This window comes from Mus pahari, chromosome 22 (genome assembly GCF_900095145.1).
Source record: "Mus pahari chromosome 22, PAHARI_EIJ_v1.1, whole genome shotgun sequence".
In the NCBI taxonomy this organism is placed as follows: Eukaryota; Metazoa; Chordata; class Mammalia; order Rodentia; family Muridae; genus Mus; species Mus pahari.
The window spans coordinates 26144433-26167922 of record NC_034611.1 but is presented as its reverse complement, the minus strand read 5'-3'; positions in this window follow the sequence as shown (position 1 = coordinate 26167922).

The window sequence follows — 23490 nt, the reverse complement described above, 5'->3', positions numbered from 1 at the left end:
TTTTTTAGGAAATATTTCTTTGTGTCAATGAGTTCAAGGCTCTTTCCCACTTTCTCTTCTATTAGATTCAGTGTATCTGGGTTTTTGTTGAGGTCATTGATCCTCTTAGACTTGAGCTTTGTACAAGGTGACAAGTATGGATCTATTTCCTTTTTTCTATATACAGACAGCCAGTTAGACCAGCACTATTTATTGAAGATGCTTTCTTTTTTCCATTGTATATTTTTGGCTCCTTTGTCAAAGATTAAGTGTCTGTAAGTGTGTGGTTTTATTTCTGGGTCTTCAATTCTATTCCATGGATCAACATGTCTATCCCTGTAAAAATGCCATGCAGTTTTTAATCACTATTATTCTGTTGTATAGTTTGAGGTCAGGGATGGTGATTCTCTCAGCTGCTCTTTTATTGTTAAGAATTGTTTTCATTACTCTGGGTCCTTTGCCTTTCCAGATATATTTTAGAATTGCTCTTTCCATGTTTTTGTGTTGGTGTCTCCCACCCCCACTAACCACCCCCCCTCCACAGGAATACCAGAGTGCTACCCAGCTATCCTGGAATGCAGTGCCCCTGGATCGCCCACCATTGCTAGGACTGCCCACCATCGCTCGGACTGCTCATCATCACTCGGACCGCGGCAACTTCAAAGGACTCAAGGGCATGCTGGGAACCCTTCCTAACCCTTCCTTGTACTTAAGCAAGTCCGATCAATAAAAATTCGAGCCTTGATCAGAATTCTTGCCAAGGCCTCCATATTTCTTTTCTCAGCCCTTTTCCCTTTTAGGAGTTCCTGCTCTCCAATGCGAATCCAGACCGGAGTGTTTCTGCAGGCAGAAACACTCATTTTTGAAGTATTCTTTTGGGATTTTGATAGGGATTGCATTGAATCTGTAGGTTGCCTTTAGTAGGATGGCCATTTTTACTATATCAATTCTGCCAATCCATGATCATGGTTGATCTCTCCATTTTCTGAGATCTTCTTTGATTTCCTGCTTGAGAGACTTGAAGTTATTGTCATTAAAATCCTCCCAAGCATCAAAAGCCCAGGGCCAAATGGATTTAGTGCAGAGTTCTGCCAGACCTTCAAAGAAGACCTGATACCAATATTCCTCAAACTATTCCATAAAATAGAAACAGAAGGAGCACTAGCTAACATATTATATTTTAGCCATTTTTAAGGTAAGAAGATGGGATCGGAGTTGTTTTCATTGGCCTTTTCTTGGCTAAGAATGTCAAACATCTTTTAAAATGCTTCTCTCTTATTAGAGACTCCTCTGTGGTGAATTCTCAATTTTGATCTGTATCTCATTTTAAATTGGATTATTTGGTTTGTTGATTTCTAGTTTATTGAGCTCCTTATAAATTGCATCTCCCTGCAAAGCTCCATGAACACAGAAGTCCTGTCTATCCCTTCTGCCCAGCAATTAGCCCATACCAAGCTTTCTTTACTGACAGATCAAGAACCAATTGGGGAATGGAACATTGGCATCAAAACCACCCCTACATATTGTGGAGGGTGTTGAATCCCTGAATTCATTCTAATCCCATTTATTGTGTGTATATAGGAGGGCTACTGACTTTTTTTTTCTTTAGTTAATTTTCTATGGAGCCACTTCACTGGAGGATTTTTGTCATCTATAGTAGTTCCCTGGTAGAATTTTGGGGGTTGGGTCCATATATTATTAAATCATCTGCATATAGCTATACTTTGGCTTTTTCCATTTCAACTGGTGTCTGCTTGATCTCTGTTATTTTAGCTAGAGCAAAATGCTAAGTTTTTATAGTAATTGATTTTTATTAAAAAGTTACTTTGTATTAATATTTACATCTGGGTCTGTAATACTTGGCACAGTTGCCTTCCTCCCCCATAAGTGGTCAACATCAATCCACAGAAATTATTTCAGAAGTGATTAATTTCATAAGATAATTTAACTCCTGGTTTCGTTGAAAATTTCATAGTTTTTTGCTTCAGTATCATCTATTATTTGAAAAATCAATAAAATGTGCAACAAATTCAGTATATTTGTTGATACATTTACATAGAGTGAATATCTATGAACAAGTGGGTATATACAATGTTTGTTTTTCTTTTTTGAGTTACATCACTCAGGATTTTTTTTTTTTTTTTGAGACAGGGTTTCTCTATATAGCCCTGACTATCCTGGAACTCACTTTGTAAACCGGGCTGGCCTCGAACTCAGAAATCCACCTGCCTCTGCCTCCTGAGTGCTGGGATTAAAGGCATGTGCCACCACACCCAGCTGTTAGGATAGTATTTTGTAATTCCATCTATTTGACTTCAAATTTCATGATGACTTTATTTTTATTAGCTGAATAGTATTCCATTTTTTAGAAATTCCAAATTTTCTTCATTCATTCTTCAGATTAGGGAAATCTAGGCTATTTCCAGCTTCTGGTTCTTATGAAGAAAGTGGCTAAGAACATAGTTGAGCAAATGTCCTTGTGGTGTGGTAGAATAAACTTTGAGTATATAGCTGGGTCTTGAAGTAGAAATATCTTCAATTTTCTAAGAAACTGTGAAATTGATTTCCAAAGTGTTTGCACTAGTCTGGACTTCCATCAGCAAGGAGAAGTGTTCCTCTTGCTCCACATACTTTCCAGAAAATGCTGTCACTTGAGTTCTTGATCTTAGCCATTCTGACCAGTGTAAAATTGATTCTCCTGATGGCTAAGGATGTTGAACATTTTTCAGTGCTTCTTGGATATTAGAGATTGCTCTGTTGATAATTTCCTTTTTTAAAAAAAATAGATATTTTCTTCATTTGCATTTCAAATGCTATCCTCTTTCCTAGTTTCCTCCCTGAAAGTCTCCTATACCCTCCCCCTGCCCTGTCCCCAACCCACCTACTCCTGCTTCCTGGCCCAGGCATTCCCCTGTACTGGGGCAAATAATCTTCATAATACTAAGGGCCCCTCCTCCCATTGGTGGCCAACTAGGCCATCCTCTGCTACATATGCAAATAGAGACACAAGCTCTGGGGGGTACTGGTTAGTTCATATTGTTGCTCCTCCTATAGGGTTGCAGACCCCTTTAGCTCCTTGGGTTCTTTCTCTAGCTCCTCCATTGGGGGCCTTGTGTTCCATCCAATAGATTACTGTGAGCATCCACTTCTGTATTTGCCAGGCACTGGCATAGCCTCACAAAAGAGAGCTATATCAGGGTCCTGTCAGCAAAATCTTGCTGGCATATGCAATAGAGTCTGGGTTTGGTGGTTGTTTATGGGATTGATCCCTGGGTGGGGCAGTCTCTGGATGGGCCTTCCTTCCATCTCAGNTCCAAACTTTGTCTCTGTAACTCCTTCCATGTGTATTTTGTTCCCCATTCTAAGAAGGATCGACGTATCCACACGTTGGTCCTCCTTCTTCTTGAATTTCATGTGTTTTACAAATTTTATCTTGTGTATTCTAAGTTTCTGGGCTAATATCCACTTATCAATGAGTGCATCTCATGTGTGTTCTATTGTGATTGGGTTACCTCTGTTTAGATTTGTACCCCACTTTTCAATTGGTTTATTTGGTTTGTTGGTGTCTAATTTCTTGAGTTATTTATATATATTGGAAATTATTCCTCTTTCAGGTGTAGTGTTGAATATCTTTTTTCATTCTGTAGGATGCTGTTTTGTTCTATTGATGGTGTCCTTAGCCTTACAAAGTTTTTTTAAGTTTTATGAGGTCTCCTAATATTCTGCAATACTTACAGACAAGAGCCTACTATAGCTGTCTCCTGAGAGGCTTTATCTGCCAGTGGATGAAAGAAGATGCAGAGACCCACAGCCAAATATTAGGCAGAGACTGAGGAGTCTTGTGGAACAGTTAGGTATAGAATTGAGCTAACTGGAAGGGTCAAGGACACCATAAGAAGACCTACAGAGTCAATTAACCAGTACACATAGGGGCTTACAGAGACTTAACTACTAACCAAAGAGCATTTAGGGGCTGGACCTAGCTCTTCCCTATACATTTCTAGGGGCTGAATATTAAACTTCAGTGGGTATTTTCCATATACTGTATTATATAAATATGTGTAATAGACTAAGGCTTTTTGTGAGAGTAAAGTAATAGATGATTAGATATAAATGTTATACACATATGTTGTCATTTGCCTTATCTGATTCAAGTGTGAGTTCTTAAATCTGAAGATTTTGGTACAATGAGAACTACAGAAAAAGGAGGAGGGATGGAGTAAGTAGGGAAGAGAATGAGAGAAGAAAATGACATGTGGCTGTGTCTCCATTAATCTGACTTCTGAACAGCTGACAACTGAAATAAACCAAATACTGGAAGGACTTTGCTTGATACTGATTTGCCGAAATTGGTCTACTTCCCACCCATTTAAAAGCAATAGAGTATCAGGAAGCAATTAAAGAAAACCTGAGTGATCATCTGGACAGAGACTGGGATAAGACAAATTAACAAGAACTAAATCATGAGGAAGATTAAAAAAAAGTTTAAAAGATGTAATGTAATGACAAAAAGACTGTATGTTTCAACATATGCACACAAGAGTATGTGCACATACACACATAGTACGATTCCAGGGAATTTCATCAGTGCTAACATCTGTAGAAGTAGAATGGAATAGGTCAATTCTTTTTTTTTTTTTTTTTTAGTAGCTCTTCTCTCTTTTTTTATTATTATTTTCTTTATTTACATTTCAAATGCTATCCAGAAAGTTCCCTATACCCCCCCCCCACTCCCCTACACACCCACTCCCACTACTTGGCCCAGGCCTTCCCTTGTGCTGGGTCATATAAAGTTTGCAAGACCAAGGGGCCTCTCTTCCCAACGATGGCCGACCAGGCCATCTTCTGCTACATATGCAGCTAGAGACACAAACTCAGGGGGTACTGGTTAGTTCATATTGTTGTTGCACCTACAGGGTTGCAGCCCCCTACAACTCCTTGGGTACTTTGTCTAGCTCCTCCACTGGGGGCCCTGTGTTCCATCCAATAGCTGACTGTGAGCATCCACTTCTGTGTTTGCCAGGCACTGGCACAGCCTCACAAGTGGCCACTATATCAGGGTCCCTTCAGCAGAATCTTGCTGGCATGTCAAACCTAGATACTAAAGCACATGCCAGCAAGATTCTGCTGAAGGGACCCTGATAAAAAAAAATACTGAGCTATTTTGACTTATCAAGAGTAGGAATCAACGTTGCCAAAAATATGCATACTTAATTTATTTGAGAAATAAGTAGATAAATTAACACACCAAAATGGTAAAGATGAATTAAAACATAATGAGCAGTACATTTACATAGAACTCTATTCAACATAGAGGAGAACAAGAGAATTATGTCATTACAAACTATATTATTATGTTTTGCTGTAGTGGAAAAGACAGAACCCTTTTTTGTAATTAGTGTACTCCGGGAGTCAGGACAAAATAGAGGGAAAACTATGGGGATATAGAAAACAAAAAGGCCCCTAACCTAGGCACTTTGTTGAAAATCTAGCTAGCTAAGAACCAAGAATTCCAACATATTAAATCCCCACCACCCATGATGGCTGCTGTCACAGAGTTGACATTCTCATTTTAAAGAGACATTTTATGTTAAAATGCCAGTGAACAAAGCTGACAACTTAAAGGTATGTGATATAGGGAAGGGTCTCCTCACCTCCTGGGAATTTACTAGGAATCTTACAGGGGAGGAGACTACGAATTTTGTTTTCAGTGAACATACAATAACTTCTTTCAATGCTTCAGTATTATCTATCTTTTGAATCCTGTCAGGTACCCTTTATAAAATACCTTATCATTTCGGGTTCCTTAGAGATACTTTGAAGATAATAATGTCAAATAACACCTGAGGGGCTGGAGAGATAGTTTAAACTGTTGAAAATCTTTAGGGATCTTGCAGAGCACTCATTTTAGGTCTCTGCACCCACAAGATGGCTTTTAACTATGTGCAACTCTAGTTCTTGGGGCTCAAGGACTCACTTCTGACCTTCAGAAGCTCCAGTATGTAAATAGTATACATAAACTTACCCAGGCAAATAAACAGACTCATAAAAAAATGAATGAATAAATGAATGAATGAATGAATGAATGAATCTTAAAAGCACAGCAAACTTTAACACATCGTTCTTATTAAGACAATTAAGTGGAAGAATATTTTAATTCAGTAACATTTTGAATTAGCATAAAATTTGTCAAACTGTTTATCATTTTTAATATTTCAGGTACTGGTAAATTATTATTTAATTTGAATTTTTATTGAAATCTGACAATTACCTATGTCCTTCATGTGCATCTGTGCTTGATTTTTAGAAGATTCAGGAGTATTATGAATTTAATGAATTTTCTTCCATTTGAGTTTTGAGTGCTATAATATGCTTGCTTTCCTATTTAACTCCATAAGATGGCTGCAATGAATTGCTTCTATCTTCTACCTATATGACCTTTCTCTTACTTGTTCTAAACAAATTGATCTTATTTTATTTTCACTAAAATTATTTTTCAAACCTTAATTTCTTACTTATGAAATCTCCCACACTTCTTGGAGTGTTTCTAACATCGTATTTTTTGGTAAGATAGTTGAATGTTTTATCAAATAGAGAGCCAAATAAAAGGAAAATACTCCTATTGTTGCTCAGAAAACCACATAGGTTTTACATTAAAAAACAAAACCCTGTTTCCTAAGCACCTAATTAGTTCTAGTTTCTCAACATTCTGAATAAGATGTCAAATTTAAAACTAATGAAAAGGGTACATTTCCATTGGAATAAATATGTTATACATCAAAGAGAAAGAAAATGTTATTATGGTCCATAAATTTTGTTTATATTATGGTCCTAAGTTCCATGCAAAATGTATTTAATGAGCACTTAATGTGAAACTTGTATAGTCAGCTCCAGGAACTATATATAAAACAAGACTTCTATCCTCAAGAACTTACAGAGTCTATGCAAATAGAAAGAGGCACCTAATTCGTCCAAATAGACTTCACTGAAATTTTTTTCATTTTAGTATACAAAAAATTTGTGTGTCCAATAAATAGCATCTTCTTCATTTTCATACATACATTAAGGTCTTTTTCTACAAAACTGTTCTATTACATTCTTCCATAAAAACAAAACATAAGAGATAAATGAGAAAAATGAAGGGGTACTTAAAGTGGGTAAATGGAAAAAGGAAAGATGGTATTACTGAAGAATAGAGAGGAAGGGGAATTAAAAATGTTAAGGATGTTTGAAAATTCATAGGGGAAATTATTTTACAATCTTTCTTAAGCATAAATATGTATTATATATATGTATAAGAATACACATATATATGTATATATATATATATATATATGTGTACACATATATATTTGCATACACTCCCACACCAACACACACACACACATGCCCACAGCTACACGCACACACACATACACACACACACACACACACACACACACACACACACACAAACACTGTAGCTCTGATCTCCTAGGAAATATGTTTTCAGTTTTTTTAAATTTTGTTTTGTTTTTGTTTTTGTGTTTGTTTTCTGTAGCATTAAAATGCCCTAACAGAGAGCCACAACTGGTCAAAATTCAGAGAATAAGAAACCATGAAATCCACACTCCAAATTGTATCTTTTAAAAGAAACATCTTCGGGGATAATAGTGAAAAATTAGGCATAAAGATTGTAAGAACCAGAGGACCACAATGCCTGGTACCAGAGGTAGTGTCATTTAGACATGACAGTGATATTATACCTACAAACACTCAACAATACGGCTGCATAAACAAACCAGTTCTTTCAATCCAAGATAAGTCTTATGAAAACAAGTTTGTTTCTATTAACTTTATTTTATAATAAAAAGTTCTGATTTCACAGAATTCAGGTGAATCATTTTAGACAATAACCATTCACTCTCTAATACATACACAGTGCACTAGGCTATGTTATATTGGAAGGCTTTGGGAATATGAAATATATGAGTATACATAGTTTATTGTTACTAATTACTTGACAATGTGGTTGCTTTTGCTCTTGCTTCTTCTAGGTTGAAATAGGTTTTTAGGTTGAAGGAAGAAGAACAAAATTATCTCTATTAGCAGATAGTTTATTTTAAGATTACCAGTGAACTATGTCTATTTTTCTACTTATCTGTACTTATATACTACATATTGCTTTGAAAAATTCAAATCTTTATTCCTATTTGGAATTTTTAATCAAGAATTGACATTGTAAGTTGTATTGTCTAAACACTGTTTCTATTGCTCATGCTGATGGGCTATTTTATGAGTTTCTTTGTTATGAACTTATATAATTAACTATAGTTGTAAAACTAAACAGAAAGGAACAAAAGAGGCAATTAAAGGAGTATAATACAATAGATATAGTGGTTCTCAACCTCCCTAATATGGTGACCATTTAATATAGTTCCTTATGTTGTGACCTCCAACCATAAAATTATTTTTATGGCTACTTCATAACTGTAACTCAGATATTGTAATGTAAATATGTTGGAGATAAAGGTTTGGCAAAGAATTGCTACCCACAGTTTGGGAACACGTGCATCAGAGTTTAATATCGAAGCTGTGTAAAAATCATAGTTTGTAAATGACCACAAACTATGGTAAAGTGGAATTTGTGTTGGACAAAGCACTGTCTCATTTTTCAGCAAGTATGTCTCAACGTGTAACTTCTGTGTAGGGATTTTCTTTAATATATGCAGCCTTTGAACCACTACTATAGTTACATAAAATCACTAAATTTTTTTACTTCCCTTATTAATATATGCTATTACATGCTAAGCATGTAGTTTGTTAATTTTTAGAGTTTGTTTACTGTGATTAAGTGTGTGAGTATGTGTATGGTGATTGTGTGCACTTGCATGTGAATGCATGTGCAGCAGAACATGTGGGGATGCGTTTGGAGGTCAGAGAACACATTGCAGAAGTAGGGTCTTTCTTTCCATGCTGTGAGGTCTAGGAATTGAACCCAGGTAGCCAGACTCAGGGATAGAAACCTTTACTCACCAACCTATCCCTATTACTGTTAACATGTACTGATTTCATACGGAATATAGAATAAAAGTATTCACAAACAACTGCAACTCTATTCTAAATAACACCAACATATCTTAAAGAGGGGTTTTCAATCCTTGTGACACTGCCAAGCTTACTTACAGTTCCCTAGTATCTGTTTCAATTTCTTTTCACTTAAAAATATTCTAGAACTATTTCTAAGTATACATATTTTTATTGGTTATTTTATTTATTTACATTTCAAATGTTTACCACTTCACAGTTACCCCTGCACAAGCCCCCTACCACCTCCTCCCTTCCCACTGCCTCTATGAGGGTGATCCCCCACTAGCCTACCTAATCCTGTCTCAGCTGCCTAGTGTTCCCCTATCATGTGTCATCAAGCCTCCATAGGACCCAGGGGCTCCCCTCCTCAGTGATGCCAGATAAGGCAATCATCTGCTACATATCCCCATGGGTAACCCTGTGTACTCTTTGGTTGGTGGTTTAGTGCCTGGGAGATTTGGGGAGTCTGGTTGGTTGATATTGTTGCGCTTTCTGTGAACTTGCAAACCCCTTCACCACCAACAGTTCTTGACCTAACTTCCCCATTGGAGTCCCTGCTCTCAGTCCAATGGTTGGCTGTCTACATCCACATCAGAATGGGTCTTGCTCTGGCAGAGCCTCTCAGGGGACAGCGAACCCAGGCTCCTGTCAGTGAGCACATCTTGTCATCAGCAATAGGGTCTGGTTTGGTGTCAGCGGAATGGATCCCTAGGTGTGGCAATCTCTGGATGGCCTTACCTTCAGTTTCTGCTCTATTCTTTGTCCCTGCATTTCCTTTGGACAGGAGGAATCTTGTATTAATCTTATTGAGGTGGGTGAGTGGCTCCATTCCTTAGCTGGGTATACTTCTTGAGTATTGGTTGTATGATATTAATACCAATTCAGGTCAAATCTATAAGTAACAGAAACAAAATCATATGGAGGATATCTGTTCATTAAAGAAGAAATTCTTATACAATTCTTCAAAAGAGTGTCTGGTTGCTTTTAATTGAAGGAACAAAAGGATTCTGGACTAAAAAGGGTGCTGATTGTAGAGTGCTTGTTGATCACACAAAAAGCCTGAGTCCAATTCATAACACTACACACAATATCATGGCAGTGGCATGCCAGTGTATGTCTATAATCCTAGCTCAAAAGAGCAGAGTCAGGAGGACCAGAAATTTAAGGCCCAGGGAATCTGAGGCCAGTAAGGGATGCATAAGAAATTATTTAAAAAACAAGAACAACCAGAAATCTAAGTATTCTGTTTAATGATAATTTCATATAGCTGGTATTATTGAAAAAACACTCAGAGGGTTTCTGATGTGTTTGCATGTCTGTGTATGATATATTGGCTGACCTTTGTTCTGAACTCTCTAAGATTATTTGCATAAAGACCAGACATGCAGGATATAGTGTCTCACTCTGAAGTAAAGAGTAAATTTGCTTGCTCCTCAGCTTAATAATATAATGATTGCACGAGAGTCGAGGACAGACTTGCTTACCTCCCCTTATGAAATATTCAAGTTCCCAATGCTTAGCATTCCTCATCTGAAATCCACATTATTTTGTAGGGATCACCTGGGTATTTCCACATATCTCTGTGGGAACTGAGTCTACATTAAACCATGCAAAGAATTCAAATATTCTGGGTTGTATGTTCATATATATTATACTAACCTGAAACTACTTTTTGAAAGATATTTTGGGCATAAAGATAAAGTGATAGCAACTCTGAGAGTCATACAGTCTGTTAATGGAATTTAATGGGATGCCCATGGTCACACAGTACACACATTGTTTAATCAGGAAGTACTACTATTCTACATTGTTGTCTATTAAGCAGAAATGGAAGAAGTGGTTTTGTGTTGAGAGTTGGAATGTAGGCTCAGAAACTGCTGCCTGAGAGCGACCTATTGTATCTGTCTCTTTCCAGTAGTCTAGAGCTGGATTAGAGGCAGGAGGAGAAAAAATGGATTGGGAGAGGTGCTCAACAGTGTGGAAGTTATATGTCCAAAAATGTAAAAGGATAAATCAACAATACTCCTTTTACTTTATGTAAAATAAACAAAGAAAATGGGATCTATTGTTGAGGGCAAGTTTTAACAACTAATCCCAAAACAAAAATGGGGGATTTTTCCATATTCTTAATACTGAGAAACTGTTATTATATATTATATGTTATATATGTTATATATTTATCATATATCATATATCATATATATTTGTAAATGTCATACTACTACACAATATATCTTGATCCTATCCACCCCTCAACGCCTCCCTCCTATTATCCTAGTATCCTCACCAACACATCTCCTTCTTAATGTTCCATCTCCTTTTTTATAAGCACCTAGTTCTATATGAAAACAGGTATGGGGTCATCCACTGGGACACAGGTAAAGGAACTGTGATTTTCCTCCGGAGAAAAGGGACTCTCTCACTTCCAGCAGCTACCTACTGCAAAATCTAGAGATGGTGACTCAGGAGCCTCTCCCCCTCCTTATGGAATTTTAAACTCATGCACATCCCCATCAAGTAGTCACAGCAACTTGTGCAACAACCATGCCATGTCCAGAGGACAGCACTTCACAGCCCCTTCCTCATCCTCTGGCTGCAACATTCATTCTGTTCCTCTTCTAATATATTCAGGATAGTGTGTGTGTGTGTGTGTGTGTGTGTGTGTGTGTGTGTGTGTGTGTGTGTGTGATATACTGTTTCTTCTTCTCTGTTACTTATTTGGAACAGTTCTGAGTCTCAGCCTTACTGACTGGTCAGGGCAATAAGAAACTCATTTGACCAAAGTTCAGAGGAACACAGACTCTTGAGTATAAATGTGAATAGAAGGTAGTATGACAGGAGACTGCTGATGGTCTAGCATTAGGTAAGATAATTAATGTCTTATTCTTCAAGAGAAGCCTCTATTTCACATTCTAGCACTATGAAACCTAGACAGTAGGGAGAAACTTTCCTGGACATTACTATGGTCTGCAAACAGCACCTGTGCTTTATTCAGTAGTAAAAAAAAAACCATATATTTATATTCATAGTTGGAAACCAAGAACAAGAAATAGACTGTGCTATTGTTTTAGATGTCATTGGGACCTTTCTAATCAATCATTTAGAGGTAAATAGCCCCTATTTGGCACATCTGCATGTATACTTACATATGTATTATTTTTAAACAATTGTTTTAAAGTAGCTAAATGATAGTTGCTAAGGTAAAAATCATGCCGGAAACCCTTGGGACCCTTGATTTTTTTACTTTATCAACACTTATTTTTTTCATAAACCTGAACAATACTCTTCATAGACTACTGGGCAGTATCATTTCAATAGAAAATTCTTTAGTACAAAAGAAAAATATAAGCAAGCTCATTTTCCACTTAGTCTTTACATTTCCCCTAATTTTCAAAGTTTAATTATTATTTAAACCCAGCCATAGAGTTATAGATTATATCTTTAGGATAATTTAATTTTTAAAATTAAATATACATACTCTTAAGACAATTAAGCAAATATTTTTCTAAACGTTTAATTCTAAACTTCTTTGAGTATAATTTAAAGAAATATAGCCCTGCAGTTCTGTTTAGCAATAAACTTTTTTGCTGAACAATAAGTCAAGTCACTGGAAACATCTGGGTCCAGGTTTTGGAGAACTCCTCAGGCTGGTAACTGGTAACAGAGTATTAAGTTCCTTATGGCCAGTGGCAGTGTGAAAATATTCAAGACAATGTATTATGTGTAAACAAGCACATGTCAATATGGATTAAATATAGCACAATTGCAAAAGTTCAAGAAATAGAGAAAACACTTTATACAACAAAGGCACAGTAGACATCAACGATTCAGACAAAATCAGTAATCTAAGCCATTGTGTTGACAATCAGTAAGAGCCATGTGATTGACAAGCTTCATGCTAATTGGAAGCCCAGTAGGTTTACCTTAGTCAATTTCACCTTATTGCTGAGACACTCTTGCTTTATTACCAAGTCTGGTGCCTTGTGATTAATGAGAATTTCTAAATGACTTATTGGCACACTTATCATTGATGTCCTGATGTGGGAGTCAAGAGTTCTATTTTTTGCCTTTTTTACATAGTTCTTTCTCTGGCTTCTTAAATTATCAACATTGTTTAGCTATTCCCCCAATTTCTGTTCTATTTTTATCAATGCATGCAGAACAAATTTGGAGTAGAAAGTTTTGTGGGTGGGTTGATGGCCACTATGTTCAGTGGAAGTCCTACCTGGCTATAAGAGGTGGGCACTTCAGTCTCTGTGTCCCCCACCTCTAGGAGTCTCAGCTGAGACAGAAGAAAAGACCATCCAGAGACTGCCCCACCCAGGGATCCATCCCATGATCAGCCACCATTGCATATGCTAGCAAGATTTTGCTGAAAGGACCCTGATATAGCTGTCTCTTGTGGGGCTATGCTAGTGCCTGGCAAATACAGAAGTGGATGCTCATTGTCATCTATTGGATGGAACACAGGGCTCCCAATGGAGGAGCTAGAGAAAGTACCCAAGGAGCTGAAGGGGTCTGCAACCCTATAGGTGGAACAACAATACGAACTAACTAGTACCCCCTGAGCTCCCTCCCTTCCTCTCTCTCTCCCTCCCTCCCTCCCTTCCTTCCTCTCCCCCCTCTCTTCCCTTCTTTGTTTTCTTTCTTCTCTCTTCCTTTTTAATTTGTTGAATTCAGGTCTTAAAATAGGTGACCGATTGGGATTCTTTTGATAACATAGCTTCTATGTTTTTTGCTGGGGGGAGTGTGTGTATGTTTTGGAGTCCAGTCCCAAAAAATACATCTACAAAACACTCCCTCATTTAAGGCCCAGGGAAAGTTATGTAAGAAGAGGCAGAAAGATTGTAAAACCTTGAGAGAGTTTTCTGAGATTGCTTTTCTATTTTCAATTGTAGTAGATATTACAGTAAATCCTGTCTCTGCCTTCTGTTTGGTCTAGTGTTAACTATCTTGCACATTGCTTATATCCATCATTTTAATATATTGCTCACAGAGATTAGTACCATACATTCCAACTGGACAGCAGCTCTCAAGCAAACTGACCATCCTTCTGGCTTCTGGTTTTTATTTTCCTTTTTAGTGGTGACTCCTGGTCGGCAGAGAGAAGGAAGACAACTTTTTATTTAATGAATTTTGAGCCTACAGTTTGTGAATGTTCCTCTGTGAGTGTGTTTGTGCATATACATGCCCATCTATGTCTTTCCCTCTGATTTAATATTTCTACAAAGAAACTTCATGATCAAAGCAACTTGTAGGTTTACTCAGCTTCCACATCATAGTGTATCATCAAATGAAGTCAGCAGTCAGGAAGGAATCCAAGCAGGGGTGAGGTGGGGGTTCCTAGGAGCAGGAGATGATGCAGTGGCCACAGAAGAATGCTCAATGCTGGCTTGCTTCCCATGGCTTGTGCTTTCTTGCTTGCCCTTAAAGTCCCTAAGTGTCCAGATTAGTTGACACTGTTATCTTTCTGTGGATTCCCTACCCCCTTTGAGTCCCTCAATCCTTCCCCCAATGCTTCCTAAGACTTCCTGAGCACCCTACAATGTTTGACTATGGCTCTCTGCATCTGTTTCAGTCAGCTGATGGATAGAGCCTCTCAGAGGACAGTTATGTTAAGCTCCTGTCTACAAGCATAACATTAATGTGTCAGGGATTGGTGCTTGCTCAGGGGGTGGGTCTCAAGTTAGACTGACTATTATGTTGCTATTCCCTCAGTCTCTATTCCACCTTTGTCCCTGCATGTTTTGTACACAGGAAAAATTTTGGGTAGAAAGTTTTGTGGGTGGGTTGGTGTTCCTATCCCTCCCAGGGAAGTTCTGCCTGGCAACAGGTTGCGGCCACTTCAGGTTCCGTCTCCCCACTGATATTAGTCTCACCTAAGGATGCCCCCATAGATTCCTGGGAGACCCCCTCCATCCCAGGTCTCTTGCAAGTCATAAAGATATTCCCAAGATATCCCCCAGCCCCAGCCCCTCTAGGTGCTGCTTTCCGTTCATTTTCCTAGCCCTCTGGCTCTCTTCTGTCTTTCCCTGCATCTGATCCTGCTATGCTGCCCCTCCTGGGCATATTCCAAAAGATGCTCAATCATACCACAGAGACACATACACCACTATGCTCAAAGCAGATTTATTTTAATAATAGACAGAAACAGGAAACAACCCTTAACCAAAGAATGGATGCAGAAATGTGCATCCATTAATTATGTTAATAATTATGTTAATTATGGAATGGAATAATATTCATCTGTTAAAAAGAAAAACATCATGAATTTTGCAGAGAAATGGATGGAACTAGAAATATCATCCTGAGTGAGGTAATGAGATTCAAAAGGGTATACACGGTATGTACTCACTTATAAGTGGCTATTAGCCATAAAGTATACTCCTTGATACACTCCACAGACCCATAGAAACTAAACCAAAAGGAAGATCCACGAGAGGATGCTTGAATCTCATTCAGAAGTGGAAACAAAATAATCATAGGAGGCAGATGGGAGAGGAGATGAGAAATTCAGGATTAGCTTGCTTTCTTATATAAGCTAGGACCATCAACCCAGAAGTGGCCCCACCCACAATGGACTGGCCCTTCCCCCTAAATTACTAATTAAGTAATTGTCCTTCAGGCTTACCAACAGCTCGATCTTATGGAGGCATTTTCTTTTTTCTTTTTTTTTTCAATTTTTATTAGGTATTTACTGCATTTACATTTCAAATGCTATCCCCAAGGTCCCCTATACAACCCCCTGCTCCCCTACCCACCCACTCCCACTTCTTGGCCCTGGTGTTCCCCTGTACTGGGGCATATAAAGTTTGCAAGGACAAGGGGCATCTCTTCCCAGTGATGGCTGACTAGGCCATCTTCTGCTACATATGCAGCTAGATTCATGAGCTCTGGGGGTACTGGTTAGTTCATATTGTTGTTCCACCTATAGGGTTGTATTTTCTTAATTGTTTTCTCCTCTCAGATGACTTTAGCTGTATCCAGTTGACATAGAACTATATAGCACAATAACATACTAGTCTTCAATGGGAATATGTATATAGAAGCAGAAAATCCCCAAAGAAATCCGTTCTTTATATAGTGAATATCATTAGATTGTCAATAACAAAACAGGATATTAAGTCATAATTATAGAAAGGAGGTACAAAGAGTTGCAATTATATATTCTTATTATTGTGTATGTGGAAGCATAAGAAGAGTGTTTGTAGGGTGGTATAACATGTGTGTATAGGTCAGAGGACAAAGTTTTGAATGAGCTCTTTCATACAAAACTTATGTGGGTTTCAGTGGTTGATCTCAGGTTTTCAGGCTTCTGAGGCATGAGCCATTACTTGCTAAACATCTGGCCAGCCAATAATTACCAATTTAATAGAATTGTATATAAAATGAATATGAAACATTCATAATTTACTTAAAAATAGAAAAATATGCATAACTAAATAAAACTTGTACCTTTGGTTAATACATATTTTATATCATAAGCCTTTAGGACATCTGTCTGGAGACCAGATCTAACAATTGCTCTTAAATTTAATTTTGCATAGTTTGAAATAGTCAATACATTATGTATTTGAGAACTCACTGTTACATGACCACATGTTATACAATATTAGGATCAAGAACACATTATAACATAAAGATAAGTTTGCTAAAACCCTATAGCCTATTTTCCTGTGCCTCATGTACCGTGTGTCTGAAGGAAAAACAAGAAGCTATTAGAATTTCTGACTGCTCCTGTTGCCCTGAGCTTCTTCAGCAGTGTTCTCGTCACTGCATCCACATTCAGCAAGATTGCAACAAGGCTTCGTGTTTGTCTTCAGTACTGGTAGACAATGAATTCAGATGGCAAAATTCATCTCTGTGGGAGTACATGAAATTTTTGCTCTATTCTAGATGCCATAAGTATTTATTTAAAATTATTAACTTGTCCCAATTTTATAGTTGATGCTTTGCTGAACTTAGTTCCTAATCCAATCTGATAAGATTTTCCAAATCAATGGAACTTAGTGCTATTGCCCATAATAATTCTTAATAATTCTTCATTCATGTAGAGGTTTCATTCTCTTCATGGGATCTGGTAGTTTTTAACATGCCAGGCTTTTGAAAATAATCCCCCTAAACATCTCATAACACTATTACTATATCCTCTTAGAATTTCTAGTTATTAATTCCTAGGTTTAAAACACCGTTTTTTTTTGTTTTTTTTTTGTTTGTTTGTTTTTTAACATGAGCCTCCTATATGAGTCTAATAAAAAGTAATTTGGGGGCTGAAGAGAAAGCTCAACATTTAAGACCACATTTTTGGTATTGCAGAAAATTCAGGTTTTGTTCCCAGAATGAACATGGTGGCTTATAACCACATATAACTAAATTCAGTTCCTGATGACCCTCTTCTGACCTATGTTGGCACCAAGTATACACATAATGCATATAGGTCCATGTACACAAATCATCAGACACATAAAAATAAATTCTAATGACCTTTTCTGTAGATTACTTCGATTTCCATCAGTTCTGTTATATAGTTAGCATATTTCGGTATATTGGATAAAAACTCACAATCATATTTCCTTACTTTTCTTTGCTCTTATAGTGGCTGCAACAGATAAATAATATTGGAGGGTAGTATGAAAAAAGACATGCTGGACTTGCCCTTGGTTATACAGAAATGCATTTAATTTTCACTATTATTATAATGTTACTGCTAAATTTTTAAAGATGATCCTTTCCTATTTCTTTATATTCCCATTATGACAAAAGCCTTTTATCATGACTATGTGTTGCATTGAAAATGTTCCCTCTTTCACCTATTATGTCATCACTGCCTCTGCTGGCTGAGTCATGTAGACGAATGCAAACTAATCAATACTCTTAGTCACAGAAAAGATGCTACTGAGGGAATTCTTATTTTTATTGTAGTGTTGATATTTGATACTTCTTTTTATTTACTTATGAATTTTCCATTTAAACTAACATAAAATTGTCCACATTTGTGAGGTGCCATATGGTAATTTATCGCGGGCAAATGTATGGTGCACCAGTTTAGGTAAACATATATATCAAATATTTATTATTACATTCATATTTCTCACATTGTAAAATAATATAATAAACTCTCACTGTTGTAGCTTAAATATTAAATGTGTCACATAGGCTGATATGTTTAAATACTTGATCCCCAATTGATGGCACTATATGAGAAGGCTGTAGAAACTACTTGGTGAATTCTAAAGTGGTAAATGTCCTTTATTGGGGGGCAAGCTTTAAGGCTTTATAGCCTGGGCCCAATCTCTTTGTGTCCAGAGTAGCAATTCAAAGGATTCCCCTTGCAAGCATGCCTTCCCTGCCTGCTGTCATCTCTTCTTGTGCCTGGTCTATTCCTCCATAACTGTCAGTCAAAAGAAATCCTCTTCCCCAGTTTGCCTTTTCAGGGTATTTCATCACAACAACAAAGAGACATGGGGATAATCACTGTTGCTACTTTACTATGCAACAGAATGCAACAAGGTTCAATTCCCCTCCCTATGGCATTTCATTGGAGCCTTTTGTACTCTGCGTCCTTATAAAGTTTCAGAACACTTTCTTATCTTTTTCATGAGTGGATAAAGATCTGTGGCAATTTTTCTTCTATGACACTGGTAGTTTGGGTTCCTCTGTGTTCGTGGCCACAGCAATAGCACACTGTCACTTTTGTCCATGGAGGTGAGTATTACCTGCACAGATGAAAATAATGTGTATTTGACCTTGCTAGGTAAAGTGTTCAGCAAATGACATCTCAGTCAAGTGAGTTGGTAATATTAAAGGATTCTGAGTCTCTGCTGGAAATTTTTCTACTTGTGTAAAATTAGTTGTTGAAGAGTATTTTACCACCAACTATAATTTTTACTTAATCATTTGTCCTTTTAAGCCCATGAGGTTTTTTTTGTGAATTTTAACATTACACACTGAATCATTAATCCATCAGTTTATCACAATGAATGATAACACATTATATCTGACACTAAGACTTATAAGTTCTGTTTCTATGGCCTGAACACAACTCTGTTACCTGTTTTTGATTATTGCTATTACAATATATCTTTTCTTATGACTCCATTTTAATCTAATTATGTCTTTTAATTTTAAGTGGATTTCTTGCAGACAGAATACAACTGTGTTTTGCATCCTTATTTATCTGAAACTCTATAGTTGGGTTGCATAGTCTGTTTATATTTCTTGTAATTATATGGTTGGCTTTAAATCCATCATTTAAATTTTTAATTCAACTTATCTATTCATTTTTTATGTGTGTGAAATAGTTTTATTGGGGTATGATTTTCATACCCCAAATTTTATGGTTAGACAATCCATCATTTCAAAGTCAGAATTCAAATAATGCCTTTTAGTACATTTATGGAGTAGTTCATTATCACAATCAATTTAAAAATAATTCCATTACCCTCAAAGAAATCTTGTTTCTTTTCCACAGCAAGTACTCTCCACATCAGCCTAAAGTAACATCAGTCTATACTCTTTCCCCCAGAGATTTCCTTATTCTGATCAACTCATATAAATGGAAGTATACAATATGTAGCCCTTCTGAGAGAGCTTACTTTGCATAATGTTTCAGCATGAGTTGACAAACATTTCTGTTACTACTACATTTGCCTTTTATGGATATTGCTGCTGTGAACTATTAGACTTCTATAAATACTATGCAAAAGTTTCTTTGTCCATATGTGTTTTCCTTTCTCTTGTGTGTACCTAGGAAAAGAAGTGGTGAATGCCCGCGTTTAACTAATTGAAAGTCAGCCACTCTATTTCCCAAAGTAGTTTCTACATTTCATATTCTTACTAGCAGCAACACAACTTCTTTCCTTCCTCACTAACAGTTGCCACCATTAAAAATAGCCATCCTAGTGACACAAAGTAGAATTTCATTTCAGTTTTATTTAATGACTAATGATATTAATCAGTGATTTTTATGTTTTTATATATTTGCCTTTGCACTTGAAGAAATGACTCTAGAGATTCTATATTTCACATGGAATCATCTATTATTTACTCCTTTTCAAATATTCTGTTCTCATGTATTAAATAAATTGGAGATTCTTTATTGAATACATTTATCACAACTATTGGTCTATTTAACTCTTCATATTCTACCTCCAAATACACACTGTGTGTTACAGAAGATGCCAAAGCCTTATAGTTTTTCTGTATGGATGTTTGTGCACCATATGTGTGTCTGGTTCCCGTCATGAACAGAAGAAGGCATCAGAACCCCTCACAGAACTCAATTGTGCATAACCTAGTCCCAGTACTGAGAGCTTCCTTTAGTGACAAGAGATTACAGATGGGACTCTGTTTCCCCCATTATTTGCAAGCTTCATTCATATACTTTAGCAGGTTTCCACTCTACTAGGTTTCCATATCAGTCTTCCAATGTTCCTCAGTTATGACTTTCTCTTTCCTCATTTCCTTCATCAACTCAATTTCCCCTTCTAGTCTCCTCCTGCTTTTCATATTTCCATATCGCTTCCCTGTCTCCACTCTACCCATGAAATCAATTATATCTCTCCATCCCAGAAAGATCCATGTATCTCTCCTAGTCCTGTCCTGTATACCTAACCTCTGGGTCCACAGACTGTTACTTGGCTATCATTTACTTAACACCTAATATTCAGACATAAGCAATACAAACCATACCAATACTTCTGGAACTGGATCACCTCACTCAGGATGATTTTTTTTTCTAGTTACATTAATTGCCTGGACATTTTATTATGTCATTTTTTGTAAGAGCTGAGTAATACTCCATTGTATAAAGGTACCACATCTGTATCTATTCTTCAGCTGACAGTAATCTAATTTGTTTACAGTTTCTGTCATTAATAATAAAGCAGGAAAAAAGAATAGATCAGCACTAAAAAATAATTCTTGTTACAGAGCAAAGCATCCTTTCAGTATATGTCTCAGAGTGGGGTAGCTAGATCTTAAGGTAGATCAAATGCCAGCTTTCTGATAAATTGCCACATTTATTTCCATAGTGACTGTATTAATTTGTACTTCTGCAAACAATAGATGATTGTTCTCCTTATTGCACATCTCCACCCTTATTTGAATTGTTGTGACATATATAAGATGGTATCGCGAAGTTGTTTTTTTCATTCGCATTTCCCTGATGGCTTAGGATGTTGAAAATTCTCTGATTTGATCTATACCCCAAATTTAATTGAATAATTTAGCATTTTAAGATTAACTTTCTTGAGTTCCTTTTATATCTTGGATATTAGTCCTCTATCAGATGTGGAGCTGGTAAAAATCTTTCCAATTCTATAAGCTGCTGTTTGTTTTAATGATGGCATCCTTTGCCTTGCAGAAGTTTCAATTTCATTGGATTCCTTTTATTAATTAATGGTCTTAGAACATGTGCTAATGATGTTCTGTTCAGAGAGTTTTCTTATGTGCCAGTGAGTTCAAGAATATTCCAAACTTTCTTTACTGCTAGGTTCAGGGTATATAGTATTTATGTTGAACAATTTGATCCATTTGGAGTTGAATTTTGTGCAGAGTGCCCATGGGTGTATAGATTTATGTTTGGGTCTTCAATTTGAATCTATTGACCAACATGTCTGATTTTGGGCCACAACCATGCTGCTTTTATGTTATGGCTTTGTAGTATAACTTGAAATCTGGAATGGGGATAACTCCAGAAGTTCTTTTTGTTGTTCAGGATTGTTTTAGTTATCCTAAGATTTCTGTGTTTCCATATGATGCTGAGAACTGTACTATCAATATCTGTGAAGAAATATGTCGGAGTTATGATATAGATTGAATCTGTAGATTGCTTTCTGTAGATAGCCATTTTGACTATGTTAGTACTGTCATTCCATGATCATGGAAGAACTTTTCATCTTCTGATATCTTTTTTAGTTTCTTTATTTAAAGATAAAAGTCATTTTTTTGTTGGAGTTATTCTAAGATATTTTACAATATGAAGCTGCTGTGAAAGGTGTTATTTACCTGATTTGTTCTCTGTTTGTTTGTCATTTGTTTATAGGAGGGCTACTGATTTTTTTATAAGTTAACTTTATGTTCATCTACATGGCTGAATGTGGTGTGTTTATCAGCTGTAGGACCCAGTACCTCCTCCTGAAGATCCTCCCTCCATTCCTTGTCCCTTTCTCCTCTAAGACAAGGGAGCCACCCTCTTGGTATGAGCCCCCAATAATCCCAACACACCCAGAACCCTCCCAACCCTCCACCAGCACTGCCCTCCCAGCCTCAGCACATCAAGTCACTGAAGGACTAGGCCCATCCTCTTCCTTCAAGGCCAAACAAAGAAAACTAGTTAGGGAAAAGAAATCCAGAGAGGCAACGCATTCAGGGACTGTCCCTGCTCCAGATGTTGGGGGATCCATGTGAAGACTAAGCTGCACATCTGCTACATATGTGTGGAAGGCCTAGGTCCAGTCTGTGGTGATCACTCTGGTCTGTGATTCAGTCTCTGAGAGCTGCCAAGTCTCCATGATGGTTGACACTATTGGTCTTACTGTGGAGTCACTCCCCTCATTGTGTACCTCAATCCTTACTCTAACTCTTCCATTAGACTCCTTAAATTCAATCTAATAATTGGCAATGAAAGTTGTTAAACTTTCCCATCTTTTATTTCTGTGTGTGTCATTTTAAACATTTGCATTGCTGTCTGCATTTACTGATTTTGATAATTCTTCAATAATTAATCTGTAATTTGTCTTTTCCTATACATGATTCATTCTATACATTTTACATAAATAAAAGACTCATTTGGATTTTTACTAGAAATTTTTAAAGAGAGCTTGATCACATCAGTTCATGATAGAATGAGAGAGTGTACTTCCTAGAATTTCTCACTTACCTTTATGTAGGTGCTGTACTAGACACATACCTGTATACATACACACACACACACACACACACACACACACACACACACACACACACACACATAGTTTCTGAAGCAGTCATTATTTTAAAACTAATTAAACTAAACTAACTAATTAAAGTCCCGTACTATTTGGCATTTATTATTGGATTAGCTTGTGCCCACTAAGATGAGTCACCCCACTCTAATTTATAAAACATAAAGTATAAACACACTTATGTTCTTTGTAATTACAGAGAATTGTTCGACTGTGTCTTGTCAGTAGTTCTTCAGTTGATTTAAAGTTTACATGTTATTTCCTTTCTTGTAATAAACAATTCAACTCAGTGCTTGTGCAAATTCCTGGAAGACCTTGCTTCTAACCTGTTTTGCTATCCCTCCAATTTCCCTTTAATTTGGTGCAAGAATCATATTCACTCCATCCTTCCAAATTCCAGTATTTGTTTTCCTAGTTCAATCAGAGCTCTTTGCTGCCACAAACCCCAAACTCTGACCCACAGAGATGGGGTGGTGGGGTGGTGGAGGGTGGGGTG